The sequence below is a fragment of the Pseudoliparis swirei genome, chromosome 5, assembly GCF_029220125.1.
Source record: "Pseudoliparis swirei isolate HS2019 ecotype Mariana Trench chromosome 5, NWPU_hadal_v1, whole genome shotgun sequence".
NCBI classification, from domain to species: Eukaryota; Metazoa; Chordata; class Actinopteri; order Perciformes; family Liparidae; genus Pseudoliparis; species Pseudoliparis swirei.
Window position 1 is genome coordinate 26220855 of NC_079392.1, and position 14451 is coordinate 26235305.

Genomic DNA, 14451 nt, shown 5'->3' on the forward strand with positions numbered 1-14451 from the left:
ATTCAATGTTTAATGTCGGTGTTCTTTGGGGTCAATTTGACCCCAGGCTGTTTTTCACTGTGTCAAACATATAAGAAATATCAACTTTTTTATTTATTCAAAGGGCTATTTAGGTAGTCAACAAACAAACATAAAGTACCTCACACTTAAACTTGGGAAGCAATATTAATTCTAATAATTTTCTGGAGGTTTTAATTGCTGGGGTCAAATTGACCCCGAGGGTAAAATATGTTAGTAAATGTAAAGGTAACAGGAGGGTTAAACAGAGCATTTTTCTCTTGTTTGTCAACCATGAACTCCACCATGATACAATCTAAAGGTGGACAGATTGACAAGTGACTTTTCTTTGCTCGGTCCCGATGCGCGCGCACGGAGCTCTGTGGCGCGCGAGACGGAGATCGATAAGTGTTAACGCAACGCGAAGAGACAGAAATGACATGCTGCTGTGGAGATACGATCAACAACAGACGTTTAGTTTAATAAAAGAACAAAGACGTGCTCTAGAGAACATGTCAGGGGGCGGGCCAATCTCTTTAATGTCATTGATCTACCGACACTACGCCACGATCGACTGGCAGGTCGCGATCGACGTGTTGAGACCCTGATCTACAGGAAGTAAAAGTCGTAACAAGGTTTCCGGAGGTGAACCTGCGGAAGGATCATTACCGATGAACAGACCGTCTGCATGAGAGCGGACAGAGTTCAGATTGAAGTGGTGGATTGGAAGCTCATTTTGCAAGTGACTTTTTTTTCGTCCCGACGACCAACAACAGACGGATTGGAAGCTCATTCTGCGCATGCGTTAAATGCGTAAAAACTAGTTAAACCTGTAATTGAATTAACTGAGTTAACGCGTTATTTTTCACAGCACTAATTTTAAGCAATGCTAACGGTCAAACTGCTCGTTGCATCAGTGTGAAGGGGGGGGGGGGGGGGGACTGAGGGGTGGGGGGGGGGCTGAACGAGTCCGATGCAACTGCACATTCTCACCAGTCGGTGGCGCGGTGGTCCCCTGAGTGAAGCCGGACGTTCTGACTCACGGTGTTGTGTCTCGGGGAGCAGCGGGGGGGCCGAGAAGAGAAGCGGGCCGCTCCGTCCATTCACACATCATGAGGTCACTCGGCCGCTGGACATTAAAAGCCAGTGGGGGGAGGGGGGGGGGGGGCAGAAAGTATGAACCTCCAGGATGTTTTTCGCTCACAGTTTTGATAACACGCTGGTTCCTTCCTTCTAAAAGACGCTGCTTCTCAAGAGAGGAGATCTGTCCGTGTCCCCGGGATGTTTTGTGTGTGTGCGCGTCTTCGGTGAATAATTCATGCCTTCAAGTGTTGTTGTGCCGGTCAAGCAGCTGGACAGGAAGCAGACCCTCAGGTCGTCGGCGTCGCCCCTCAGCTCCACCGCAGATGTGATTTTTCTTCTCCGTCGTCAGATGAGAACGACCTGGCAACACAAACTGGGAGCACTGGTTGGGAAATCAATCTAAAAACCTCATTATTGACGCCGCGGGCGGAAATTGTTGTGTGCCGATCCCGTTATGCGGTTATTCATAAAAAGTCGACGTCTTCGTGCCGGTGCGTGTCGTTCAGGAGCATTTAAATTCAAGGACGACTATTTGTGGAGTGCAACATGCCTTCAGGGTTGCACATCTAATTGGTCCATTTGAGCGAGAGTGGGATTGACAGTGATTCCAGTGGCTGAAGGGCATCGCTGAGGCACAAAGCATTAAACACACCCGGCTGCAGAAACATGTTACAAATGCATTTATACACAGATACCGACTCTAACGTCGACGATTGAAGTCGTCAACATTTACCGAAACAGTTATAAAACAACACACAGATGTTTGAGTGAATTCCTGTGGAACTTCTTTTATACTCCTACCAACTGCAATAAAGCTTCAAACATCCTAAAAGTGGTATTTATTTGTGTCTATAAACAATACAATAATACAGAATGGATCAGTTCGATCTGAACTTACAACAGATCATCGGTGCAGTTGGACTGCTTTAAATGGAGATGAAAGCAACCACATGAAGCTTAGGCTTCTATACAACCAGAGGAGTCGCCCCCTGGTGGTCAGGAGAGAGAATGCAGCGTTAACTCATGAAGCATCGTCTTCTATACAAGCTGCTTTCTCTCTCTAGTGGGTGACTCCTCTGGTTGTATAGAAGTCTATGCTTCATGTGTTAAAGCTGCATTCTCTCTCCTGACCACCAGGGGGCTCCTCTGGTTGTATAGAAGTCTATATAGTGACTCTACTTCTCTTGATGTATTCCCTCAGTAAACATTGTATACATGAGTTTATGTCTCAGTCTCTATAGTTTCAAGTCTTCTTCTAGACAGCATGATGTCAACATTTACACTTTATGGTCATTTAGAGTCAGACCATGAAGCAGGGGACGCTTTAGGGGCGGAGCTACCAGGTGATTAACAGGTCTATCACCTGATACGTATACGGCGTCACTACATCACTATGCTGCCGTCCAAATATGGTCACTTCCTGTCCACCGGTTGCAAAAAAAGCCAAGATGGCAAATTCGAGGCTTCAAGACATCAGTTCACGAACCGATGGGTGACGCCAGAAGCGAGCAGATACAATAACTTCAAGCATCGCTGCAGTTTTACTGAAGTAAAAGAAGCGGAACCACAGGAATACTGGACATTTGAGGAAAAACACGAACTTGTTCAACGTCAATATCTGTAAAAGCGAAGACTTCCTGATGGCGTATCTGACTCATCTATGACGTGAGAGAGGAGGGAGAGAGAGAGAGAGAGAGAGGGAGAGAGAGAGGGAGGGAGAGAGAGGGAGAGAGTCAGAGCCTCGAGGAGACGGTAATCACAAAGTCACTGATTGACTGCAAAGACAGTATTAAAATAAAATGAATTAAATCTGGAATTTAAAGAAAATTATTTAAATCTGGAATTTAAAGAAAATTATTTAAATCTGGAATTTAAAGAAAATGAATTAAATCTAGAATTTAAAGAAGATGAATTGAATCTGGAATTTAAAAATATAAACTGAATTTGTAATTTTATATATATATGAAATAAAAAATGTAGTTCATATTTTTAAAGAAAGGAATCTGTGTGTGTGTTTTAAAAATTATATATATATATACATATATATTATTTTTTAAATAATTACAACGAGATCAAGGAAAGGTCAAGTAAACTATGTAACTCATGAGAACTGAAGCAGCCTCGACCTCCAAACATCCGGCTGAATTTCAGACGGCTTTAACCTCGAATCCCTAAAAACAATAAGCCCTGTCCTCGGGGGGCATTCCAATAACTCCACATATGAACAGAAATCCTCAAAATCATGTGCAGGTGACAGAAGAAAGAGAAAGAGAAGGAATCATAACATAATTATGAACCAGCAGATAAAATAAGACAACAGCTGTCGGTCATTTCCTCCGTCTGAGGCGCTGGTTCTCAACCCGCCGGCATCCAATCACATCGAAGGATCGCAATGCCGGAAAATAATTTAAAAAACATTTGAGTTTAATGTCCCGAGGTGTAAATGCATATCTGATAAATATCTTTATATTAATACATATATATGTTTATATATATACATATATATGTTTATACATATACATATATATATATAAACATATATATGTATACATATGTATATATACAAATACATATGTTTATAAATACATATGTATAAACATATATATTTACATATATAAGCATATATATATGTTTATATACATATATATAAACATATATATACATATGATCATATATATACATATATAAAAACATATATATATGTTCATATACCTGTACATATATATAAACATATATATATATGTTTATATATATACATATATATATAAACATATATATTTATATATTTACATATATATAAGCATATATATATGTTAATAGTACGTAGATATATATATATGTTTATATACATATATATATATAAACATATATATATATATTTACATATCTATAAATATATATATATATATACGATACTTGAGGAGTATTTTGATAATAATCTCATCTTGAAATCAGGGTGTAAGAGTTTTCTCTGACGCACTTTGATAGTTATAAAAAAAGAAAAACACGAGTGTGACACATTGAATACTTTCTTTTTTAACCTTCTATATTTAAAGAAAGGAGTCTGTGTGTGTTTAGGACATTAGCTCCGGGCCTGAAGTCTTACACTGCGGTGTTTATTCTTCTTCTTTTTTTATCTCGGCTTATGCATTACTGTTGATTGTTTTTTAAACGTCCTTTTTTATTACGTGTTTTCTTTTCTGGCATTTTTTCATCTGATGATGTTTTGATGTGAAGCACTTTGATCTTCTCCTTGTTGTGGACTCATCACACGTGGAATGTTCTCGCGCTTCACGAAGGTCGTAAACAGACGCAGGAGATTGTGAAAATACGTACCGACAAAGACTCGCCGCCCGGAGGTCTCGAGCGCCGTCCCTCTGGGCGTTTGGGGGCGGGGCTTCAGCCAGGTTGGTGTCGCTGCCGCACATTGTGCGAGACGAGTTCACGATAACTGAAGTGGGAACACGACAACTCAAAGAAGATCCAGCCTTCTTCTCACGTTTACCGTTATTAAGTAATGTCCAACGTCCCTCTTTGAGTCTTTGACTCCTGGATGCTCTCTTTGACTCCTGGATGTTCTGTTTGACTCTTTGACTCCTGCATGCTCTCTTTGAATCGTTGACTCTTTGACTCTTGGATGCTCTCTTTGACTCCTGGATGCTCTGTTTGACTCCCAGATGCTCTCTTTGACTCTTTGACTCCTGGATGCCCCCTTTGACTCCTGGATGCTCTCTTTAACTCTTTGACTCCTGGATGCCCTCTTTGAATCGTTGACTCCTGGATGCTCTGTTTGACTCCCTGATGCTCTCTTTGACTCCTGGATGCTCTCTTTGAGTCTTTGACTCCTGGATGCTCTCTTTGAATCTTTGACTCCTGGATGCTCTGTTTGACTCCTGGATGCTCTCTTTGAATCTTTGACTCCTGGATTCTCTCTTTGAATCTTTGTCTCCTGGATGCTCTGTTTGACTCCTGGATGCTCTCTTTGAATCGTTGACTCTTTGACTCCTGGATGCTCTCTTTAACTCTTTGACTCCTGGATGCTCTCTTTGAATCTTTGACTCCTGGATGCTCTGTTTGACTCCTGGATGCTCTCTTTGAATCTTTGACTCCTGGATGCTCTGTTTGACTCCTGGATGCTCTCTTTGAATCTTTGACTCCTGGATGCTCTCTTTGAATCTTTGACTCCTGGATGCTCTGTTTGACTCCTGGATGCTCTCTTTGAATCGTTGACTCTTTGACTCCTGGATGCTCTCTTTAACTCTTTGACTCCTGGATGCTCTCTTTAACTCTTTGACTCCTGGATGCTCTCTTTGAATCTTTGACTCCTGGATGCTCTGTTTGACTCCTGGATGCTCTCTTTGAATCTTTGACTCATGGATGCTCTCTTTGAATCGTTGACTCTTTGACTCCTGGATGCAGGGAGGATAAATCAACGCTTCACATCTTCTTCTTCATGGCCTTGGAGCCAACGCCCGATGAAGCGACGGCGTGCAGGTGAGGGAGGTCTCTGACTGTTTGAAGCCGTAACCTCGGCGATGCCTCCGCACTCGAGACCCGAGAAGTTAATTATAGAGCTTAAGTCAACAAAAGAAGCGATCAGCGTCTGTCGACAGCCACTTACACAGCCACTTACACAGCAGCAAGGACAAGACGCAGCAGCCACTCCGCCTCGGGCCTGAGAGCCCCCCCCCCCCCCCAACCCAAAACAAGCAGAACTGTGGATCCGTGGTTCACAGGTCCATCTCTTAACAAGAGGCACTTAACCCTCGGCTGCTCCCCACAGCTGCGAGTACGGAGTATGACTGAATGTAATGTTCTGTTATGTAATGAAACCGTCAGAGATTCGACATCCGCGACCCCTTGACCTTTACTCCAGCGCCCAAAACAGGTCGACGCACTTCCTTGTTCTTCAGCATATCGTGTTCTCAGCCATGTGCGACAATGATTCGGTGCAGATGTCCGCGCCCCCCCCCCCCCCCCCCCTGGAGGATCCGCTGACCTCCTGACCCCCGGCGCCACCATGAGGTTCACATTTAGCGGTTTTGATCGAAAATGTCTGGATAAATTATTCTGGATTCGCCTCGAAAATTGGCAACAGACTTTTTGGATTCCTTCCAGGGCGGCTTCTAAGCGATCGGGTCAGGATGCGTCCGGGAAACTCCCAACTGCCATTTTTTTATAATTCAATACATTTGGGCAAAAGCCCAAATGTATTGAATGAAAAAATAAAAATCCAGCTGGGGGGCGACTCCTCTGGTTGTATAGAAGTCTATGCTTCATGTGTAAAAGCTGCATTCTCTCTCCTGACCACCAAGGGGCGACTCCTCTGGTTGTATAGAAGTATATGCTTCATGTGTAAAAGCTGCATTCTCTCTCCTGACCACCAAGGGGCGACTCCTCTGGTTGTATAGAAGTATATGCTTCATGTGTAAAAGCTGCATTCTCTCTCCTGACCACCAGGGGGCGACTCCTCTGGTTGTATAGAAGTCTATGCTTCATGTGTAAAAGCTGCATTCTCTCTCCTGACCACCAAGGGGCGACTCCTCTGGTTGTATAGAAGTATATGCTTCATGTGTAAAAGTTGCATTCTCTCTCCTGACCACCAAGGGGCGACTCCTCTGGTTGTATAGAAGTCTATGCTTCATGTGTAAAAGCTGCATTCTCTCTCCTGACCACCAGGGGGCGACTCCTCTGGTTGTATAGAAGTATATGCTTCATGTGTAAAAGCTGCATTCTCTCTCCTGACCACCAAGGGGCGACTCCTCTGGTTGTATAGAAGTCTATGCTTCATGTGTAAAAGCTGCATTCTCTCTACTGACCACCAGGGGGACTCCTCTGGTTGTATAGAAGTCTATTTAGTAAATGATGTTCATTTGGAGTCATAAAGGAGGGGATGCTTTGGGGGCGGGGCTTCAGGGTGATAGACAGCATACCTCCACGGAACACGTAGCCGCACACGCACGTAGATACGAGGTATCCAGAGTTATTATGGGATGGATTTAGCGTTACTGTGTGTATGTGAGCTAGTTTGGAAGGAAACAACAGTGAATGTGGTAAAAGTAAACGACGTGAAGCGCTCGTAACGATAAAAGGTGATCCGAACTTTCCAAAGTGTACATAACGTATCACACTGTGATAGAGCATGGTGTGCTGTATCCCCCCCCCCCCTCATGGGTTTAACTGCAGCATGATAATAAAAGATAAGAGGCACAACAGTTGAGGAGGAATGAAAGGGAACGGCTGACACGTCGTGGCCGCGGTAACGCCGCTTCATTAAAACTACTCAATGGAGTGCTGTCGTCGGGCAGATTAATAATGGACGAGCCGACAGGTGACGGATACCTTCTCGCCGACGGAAAGTTTCCGGCTCACCGAAGAAAGAAAGAAAAAAAAACCGGAGGAACCGGAATGAGCAGCATGAGAGTTTTTAAATGAGATCATGAGGAGTTGAAGAAGACGTTTAAAACCCCGAAGAAGAGCCGAGAGGAAGAACAAATCGACTGAATCTACGATCGCATGATGACACCGTGACAGCGGTGAGGCCTCGTTCAGGGACACGCCGTCGACCAGAGAACTGGAGCATAACCTGAATTATATATGAAGTTATTCTTTAACCTGTCTCCCTCGTGATTGGTCCCCGCCCCCCCCCCCGCCCTTCCGAGATTAAGGGGTTAATGATTACCCTCAATTTGAAAGAGGTCGACACACATTTTTTCCAAACACACACACACAAACACACACACACACAAACACACACTCACTCACACACACACACACACACAAACACACACACACACAAACACATTCCCTACAAGACTTGTTTAGGACAGATATAGAGGCCTATATCTTCTTCATCTTTTTTAATATATATATATATATATATGTATATATGTATATATATATGTATATGTATATATATACAGGACTGTCTCAGAAAATTAGAATATTGTGATGAAGTTCTTTATTTTCTGTAATGCAATTAAAAAAACAAAAATGTCATGCATTCTGGAGTCATTACAAATCAACTGAAATATTGCAAGCCTTTTATTCTTTTAATATTGCTGATTATGGCTTACAGCTTAAGAAAACTCTAAAATCCTATCTCATAAAATTTTAATATTTCCTCAGACCAAGTAAAAAAAAGATTTATAACAGCTGAGTGTTTGTCAAGGCTCAGGAAACCCTTGCAGGTGTTTCGAGTTAATTAGACAATTCAAGTGATTTGTTTAATACCCTACTAGTATACTTTTTCATGATATTCTAATATTTAGAGATAGGATATTTGAGTTTTCTTAAGCTGTAAGCCATAATCAGCAATAAATCAGAATAAAAGGCTTGCAATATTTCAGTTGATTTGTAATGAATCCAGAATGTATGACATTTTTGTTTTTTTTATTGCATTACAGAAAATAAAGAACTTCATCACAATATTCTAATTTTCTGAGACAGTCCTGTATATATATATATATATATATTTTGGGCCGTAACGAGTCTTGAATGTCCTGTTTTTTTAAATTTTATATTCTCTTTCACGATGTATTTTTAAAGTATCCATAACCTTTCAAAAATACCACGGATTGCAACTTGCTATTAAAATCCAGGTGTGTGAACGCAGGTGAAATTTCGCTTTTTTTTCTCTTTGAAAAGGAATTGTGCGCCATCGTCTGCGTCTTTAAACATTCCTCACATAAATATGACATAATAACATGACTGTCATGGACGTTCCCCGTAAATCGCTATATATATATATATATTTATGAATAGTGGTGGTTCATTTCTGAAAGTAGCTACCTGGTTTAAACTTAATTATAGTAATAATTAATGCAATAAGTCATCATCTCTCTTTAATGGCTTTAACTCACTTTATGATTTTTTAACACATAAATGTAACCGTTTGCATTTTTTTACTTTGTATGGATCCAGGTGTCAGCTGGTCCCCCGACCTCCACCGCTTGCTTCTGTCTTGTTATTGCACTACCCGGCAGCCAGGTGCATGCTGGGTAGTGGAGTACCGCCTCACGCTTCCTTTTCACATGTTGGTGAACGTAGGCGCCGGTATTTAAAAACAGGTTTTTACTCTTTGAGGAATATTTAGAGATTTTAGGGCGGGAAATAGACATTATTATTGTAAAGCATTAGGGGAGGAGACTTCTTGAAGTCACTGGTTGTCTGTTGTTGTTGTTGTTGTTGTTGTTGTTGTTTAGTGAGCTTCAGAGATTCTGGCAGAACATTTTTGTGACCTTGTGATAAGAGCCACAGCTAGCTGCTTCCACCTGTTTCCAGTCTTTGTGCTAAGCTAAGCTAACTGGCTGTAGCTTTAGCTCTACCGGAAATGAACCAATACGCTTAAACAGTCTAACTGTTCCTTAAAGTATGAAGTTGGAGCGACTCGCTTTAGCCTAGCATACGTATTGTAAACGGGGGCTACAGGAAGTCACTGTAACTGGCAGATAAACATTACCCCCCCCCCCCACCCCCACCCCCCCACCCCCACCCCCATACGAATATAATGTGTCATAGTCAAGGTCGGAGACGCTGATCGAATATCTCAAAACAAACCAGTAAGGAGCAGAAATGAGGATCTCGAGACGTTCATGAAAACCCGCTGAGCCCGGGAGGCTCTCCAGACTCGTGGAAGCTGGAACGCTCCTTTCACCTGAAAGTGGATCCGTGGCCCCGAGGGGCCCGGCTGAACCGTACGGGGGCTTTGAGGCTCCTCTAGAAGCGTCGCTCGGGGCGAGACGGCGCGGGGCTCCAAACACAAACCGAGGAATCGGACACCCGACAGGGGGCCGGCGCAAACACGTCGAACGGGGGAATGTTATTCCTTCTTTCTGTCCGCAGCGTTCTGCTCCAGTTGCAAGCCGTGAAAAGAGGCCATCTTTCATCTCTGACGACAAGGGGGGGGGGGGGGGGGCTGGAGATGATTACGCGCTGGAAGAAGCTGGATTTGACAAATGTATCTTAATAATATTCAGAGTCTTTCTTCATTGAGGTCGTGATGTGATGGGTGTGTCAGCTGGAGGAGTTCATGATGCCGAACTGTTTGTTTTGTTTCTTTCATTATGTAATGAGATGAAACAGCCGCCGTGGCGGCGTTTCATCTCCGTCGCACGGAAGATTTTGTAGGGATTTTCTTCCCCGAACGGAATCTTAAATTTGGAAAATAACAGGGGACCGACGTTTGAGCCTTGAGGGACGCCACATGAGGGACACACAGCGACAAAGAAGGTCCTGTGGTAGAAGAGAGAAGCTGAGCCCGAGGAGATCGCTGGTAAACCCCCAACAGTGAGAATGCATCTTTAACACATGAAGCATAGACTTCTATACAACCAGAGGAGTCGCCCCCTGGGGGTCAGTAGAGAGAATGCAGCTTTAACACATGAAGCATAGACTTCTATACAACCAGAAGAGTCGCCCCTGGTGGTCAGGAGAGAGAATGCAGCTTTAACACATGAAGCATAGACTTCTATACAACCAGAGTAGTCGCCCCCTCCTGGTTGAGGGTTGCCTTCAAGTCTTTATGCTAAGCTTAGCTAACACCACCTTCACATTTAAAGGGTTCACACAAAACTATTCCTTTTCGACATTCAACTACTCTAACCAAACAAGACGTCTTATCTTCTCTTTACGAGTTGCTGCCCATAAAATGTGACCAATCACACAAAGTTGTAAAGACAGTTTGTTTGTCCATCAGGTGCTTTTTTATTTTTAGAACAGCAGGACCCCGGCAGCCATCTGCCGGAGTCCTGCGCCGGCAACAGAAGGTTTCCTCTTGAGTCATGAGGAAGTGCAGCGTACCTTAGATAACGTGTTGCCCCTCCACACACACACACACACACACTTTCTGCTCACACACACACACACACACACACACAGGCGCTGCTCATCCTCACACAACCATCTGCGGTCCGTGTAACTTCTGGCTGGCCTCTTCTGGCTTCAGCCTGTTTCCTGAGCCACTTGAGTACAAAAAAAGGGAAGTGGTGTTGACCCGAAAGGTCACCCCCCCCCCCCCCCCACACACACACTCACACTCACACACACACATGCCCCCACGCCGCCTTCCCTCTTTATTTCTTATTTGTTGAACTGCAAAAAGAGAAAAATAATAAAGTGCAGAATAAACAACACATTTAGAGGCTTTATGTAATGTTCCTTCAAGCCCACAGCTGAGGATTCTGGGCAGATTTCGTGCAGTCCTCCCGTGACGTCGTAACGTCTCACGCAACCCGGAGGGGAGCCCGTGATGGTCATTTAATGGATGCCCCGGAGGTTTCTTCCGTTAAATCTCTTTTCATGTAAACTCATTTCACAGAAACTGAGGGGAACTTTTTATTTTATTTTTCTGTGTATTTCTACTTTGAGGTTTCATGAAATCAAGAAAAAAAAATCGTAAACCATAAAAAAAAGTTCCCCTCACGCCCGTCTGCAGAAAATCGTTTTTTTTGCACCCGGCCTCTCGGTTTCCTTTTTCTCCTCCTCGACAAACGGAGCGGCCGTGTTTCATGTGAAACTGCCAGATTTACCACAAACGGTGGCGGAAGGAGCGCGACACGCTTATCAAAACTGTAACCGCAGCCGGTTGGGCAACCACCGGGGGAGCTGTTGCACAACTTTATTCTACTTTATTTTATCAGAAGAAACCGTCAACTTTTTGGAGCCAGGTCCCAGAGCTGGACCGCTCCATCCTTCTCAAGGCCACACGAGTCTCCTCTAGGGAGCTCCTCCTCGCCTTCAAGGAAACATCCCGAAGGAGACTTCTATACAACCAGAGGAGTCGCCCCCTGGTGGTCAGGAGAGAGAATGCAGCTTTAACACATGAAGCATAGACTTCTAAACAACCAGAGGAGTCACCCCTGGTGGTCAGGAGAGAGAATGCAGCTTTAACACATGAAGCATAGACTTCTATACAACCAGAGGAGTCGCCCCCTGGTGGTCAGGAGAGAGAATGCAGCTTTAACACATGAAGCATAGACTTCTATACAACCAAATCTAGAGAAAATAAAATAAAATACATGTAACTTCAAAGCTTCAGACTGGTACCAGTATCACTTCAAGGGTAACTGGTATGGTCCTAAACGCCCATCCCCAGTTCCAGTGCAGTGTGTGTGTGTGTGTGTGTGTGTGTGTGTGTGTGTGTGTGTGTGTGTGTGTGTGTGTGTGTGTAGCAGGTCGTCCCCTCTGGCTGTAATTCAGATCATCTGCTATAAAGTACAGTAATGGATGACACACTATCTGATTAATTCATGTTTTTTTCCCTCAATCTGTTTGGCTCCCACCCAGTGAGGGACATCTGGAGGGGGGCCCGGGGGGGGGGGGGGGTCTGCGTGGGCAGGTCCATTGTTCTGGGTCCCACCGATAAGAGACCAGCAGGAAATCCCGCCATTGAAGTAAATGTTTGTTTGTCAGAATTATGGAAGAGCAACGAGTAATTACACGTGTGTGTGTGTGTGTGTGTATGTGTGTGTGTGTGTGTGAGAGTGTGTGTGTGTGTTCACCATATTCAGCCTTCAGGATTCTGCCCAGCATCATGGCTGAACAGCTGTTTTCACAAACAACAGGCAGGACCAGGACCAGGACCAGGACCCCAGAAGCCCAAACTGGGAGGGGAACATGTCAACACCCAGCGGTCTGTCAGCCAGCAGACCCAAACCAGAGGTCCTCATTGGTGGATTTAACTAACAACACACACACTCGATGCCGAAGTGTCTTCAACTAGTTAGTCTATAAAAATGACTCTACTCCTCTGGTTGTATAGAAGTCTATGCTTCATGTGTTAAAGCTGCATTCTCTCTCCTGACCATCAGGGGTGACTCCTCTGGTTGTATAGAAGTCTATGCTTCATGTGTTAAAGCTGCATTCTCTCTACTGACCACCAGGGGGGACTCCTCTGGTTGTATAGAAGTCTATTTAGTAAATGATGTTCATTTGGAGTCATAAAGGAGGGGATGCTTTGGGGGCGGGGCTTCAGGGTGATAGACAGCATACCTCCACCTGTGATACAGTCTACAGTCGATGGATAGCTTCCATGACATCATCTCTTGTGTTTATAAATTATGACAAATTAATTGTAGAATAACATAATTAAAAACTATTTTGACATTATGATGTAATTTGCTATATTCAGAGTTTCAGCCACTAACTGAACGTGAACAACACAGAATTCATTCTCAGCGAAAGGAAAACAGAAAGTTTCATTTGGGAATTCAATATACACAATTTTATTTACAACGACAACATCAACATGACAGGAACACTAACGCCTCAGGTTCAATAAATATGGAGCAAAATGCAGGAGAAACACTTAGGGGAGCGATGAAATGACAAACAATTTTTATTTTAATGTTTTTACTGATATCAGACGTGTTCAATAATCCCGTCAATATCAGTAAAAAAAAAAAAAAAGATGATTTATTATGGACGAGGCGGTCGGCCCAAGTGAACTGCTTAAAAATTATGAATCAGCCAAAAATCTACCCGAAGTGTAATCTCTTCCGTTTAAGTTACCATGGTGACGGAGACGTAAGCAGCTTTTTTATACCCCCCCCCCCCCCAAGTTGAACCAACAGTTGGGAATATCTTGTGCACACGTGAAGAAAATACGGCAAAATAAAACTCTGCATCCATGGACCACGTCGTCACGGCGATGAACGTCTTCAGAGTGTCAACGTCACTTCTTTACATAAACATTCATATTTACACGGAGCGCCGACGCGGTCCTGGTCTCTGGTCCTGGTCTCTGGTCTCTGGTCTTGGTCTCTGGTCCTGGTCTCTGGTCCTGGTCTCTGGTCCTGGTCTCTGGTCCTGGTCTTGGTCTCTGGTCCTGGTCTCTGGTCTCTAGTCTCTGGTCTTGGTCTCTGGTCCTGGTCTATGGTCTTGGTCTCTGGTCTTGGTCTCTGGTCTCTAGTCTCTGGTCTTGGTCTCTGGTCCTGGTCTCTGGTCTTGGTCTCTGGTCCTGGTCTCTGGTCCTGGTCTCTGGTCTCTGGTCTTGGTCTCTGGTCCTGGTCTTGGTCTCTGGTCTTGGTCTCTGGTCTTGGTCTCTGGTCCTGGTCTCTGGTCTTGGTCTCTGGTCCTGGTCTCTGGTCCTGGTCTCTGGTCTTGGTCTCTGGTCTTGGTCTCTGGTCTTGGTCTCTGGTCTTGGTCTCTGGTCCTGGTCTCTGGGCCTCTAGTCGCCCGGACCACGCGAGGGTCCGTAGTAGTGGCACCTCGACACTATCTATATGTAATGCTGCAGTTCACACACATGCACACACACACACACACATACACAAACACACACACACACACACAAACACACATACACAAACACACACACACACACACATACACATACACACACACACCTACACACACACACACACACACACA

General features: G+C 44.1%; 1 protein-coding gene and 2 long non-coding RNA genes across 3 annotated transcripts in view; 1 reads left to right on the plus strand and 2 right to left on the minus strand.

Moving 5' to 3' along the window:
* Positions 1 to 1904: 1904 nt before the first annotated feature.
* LOC130193706 (uncharacterized) lies at positions 1905 to 4848 on the minus strand. Its single transcript, XR_008831691.1, has 2 exons — positions 4417 to 4848; positions 1905 to 2738 (listed from the first exon to the last, which is right to left on the minus strand). It is a non-coding gene; the product is annotated as an uncharacterized LOC130193706 (long non-coding RNA).
* Positions 4849 to 7333: 2485 nt separating this feature from the next.
* On the plus strand, positions 7334 to 13188 carry LOC130193705 (uncharacterized). Its single transcript, XR_008831690.1, has 2 exons — positions 7334 to 7616; positions 12591 to 13188. It is a non-coding gene; the product is annotated as an uncharacterized LOC130193705 (long non-coding RNA).
* Positions 13189 to 13275: 87 nt separating this feature from the next.
* kita (KIT proto-oncogene, receptor tyrosine kinase a) overlaps positions 13276 to 14451 on the minus strand; it is a 33812-nt gene continuing 32636 nt past the window's right edge. The window contains exon 21 of the mRNA XM_056414366.1: positions 13276 to 14451. This exon is cut by the window's right edge and continues 1743 nt beyond it. The gene's annotated coding sequence lies outside the window, so the exon portion shown is untranslated.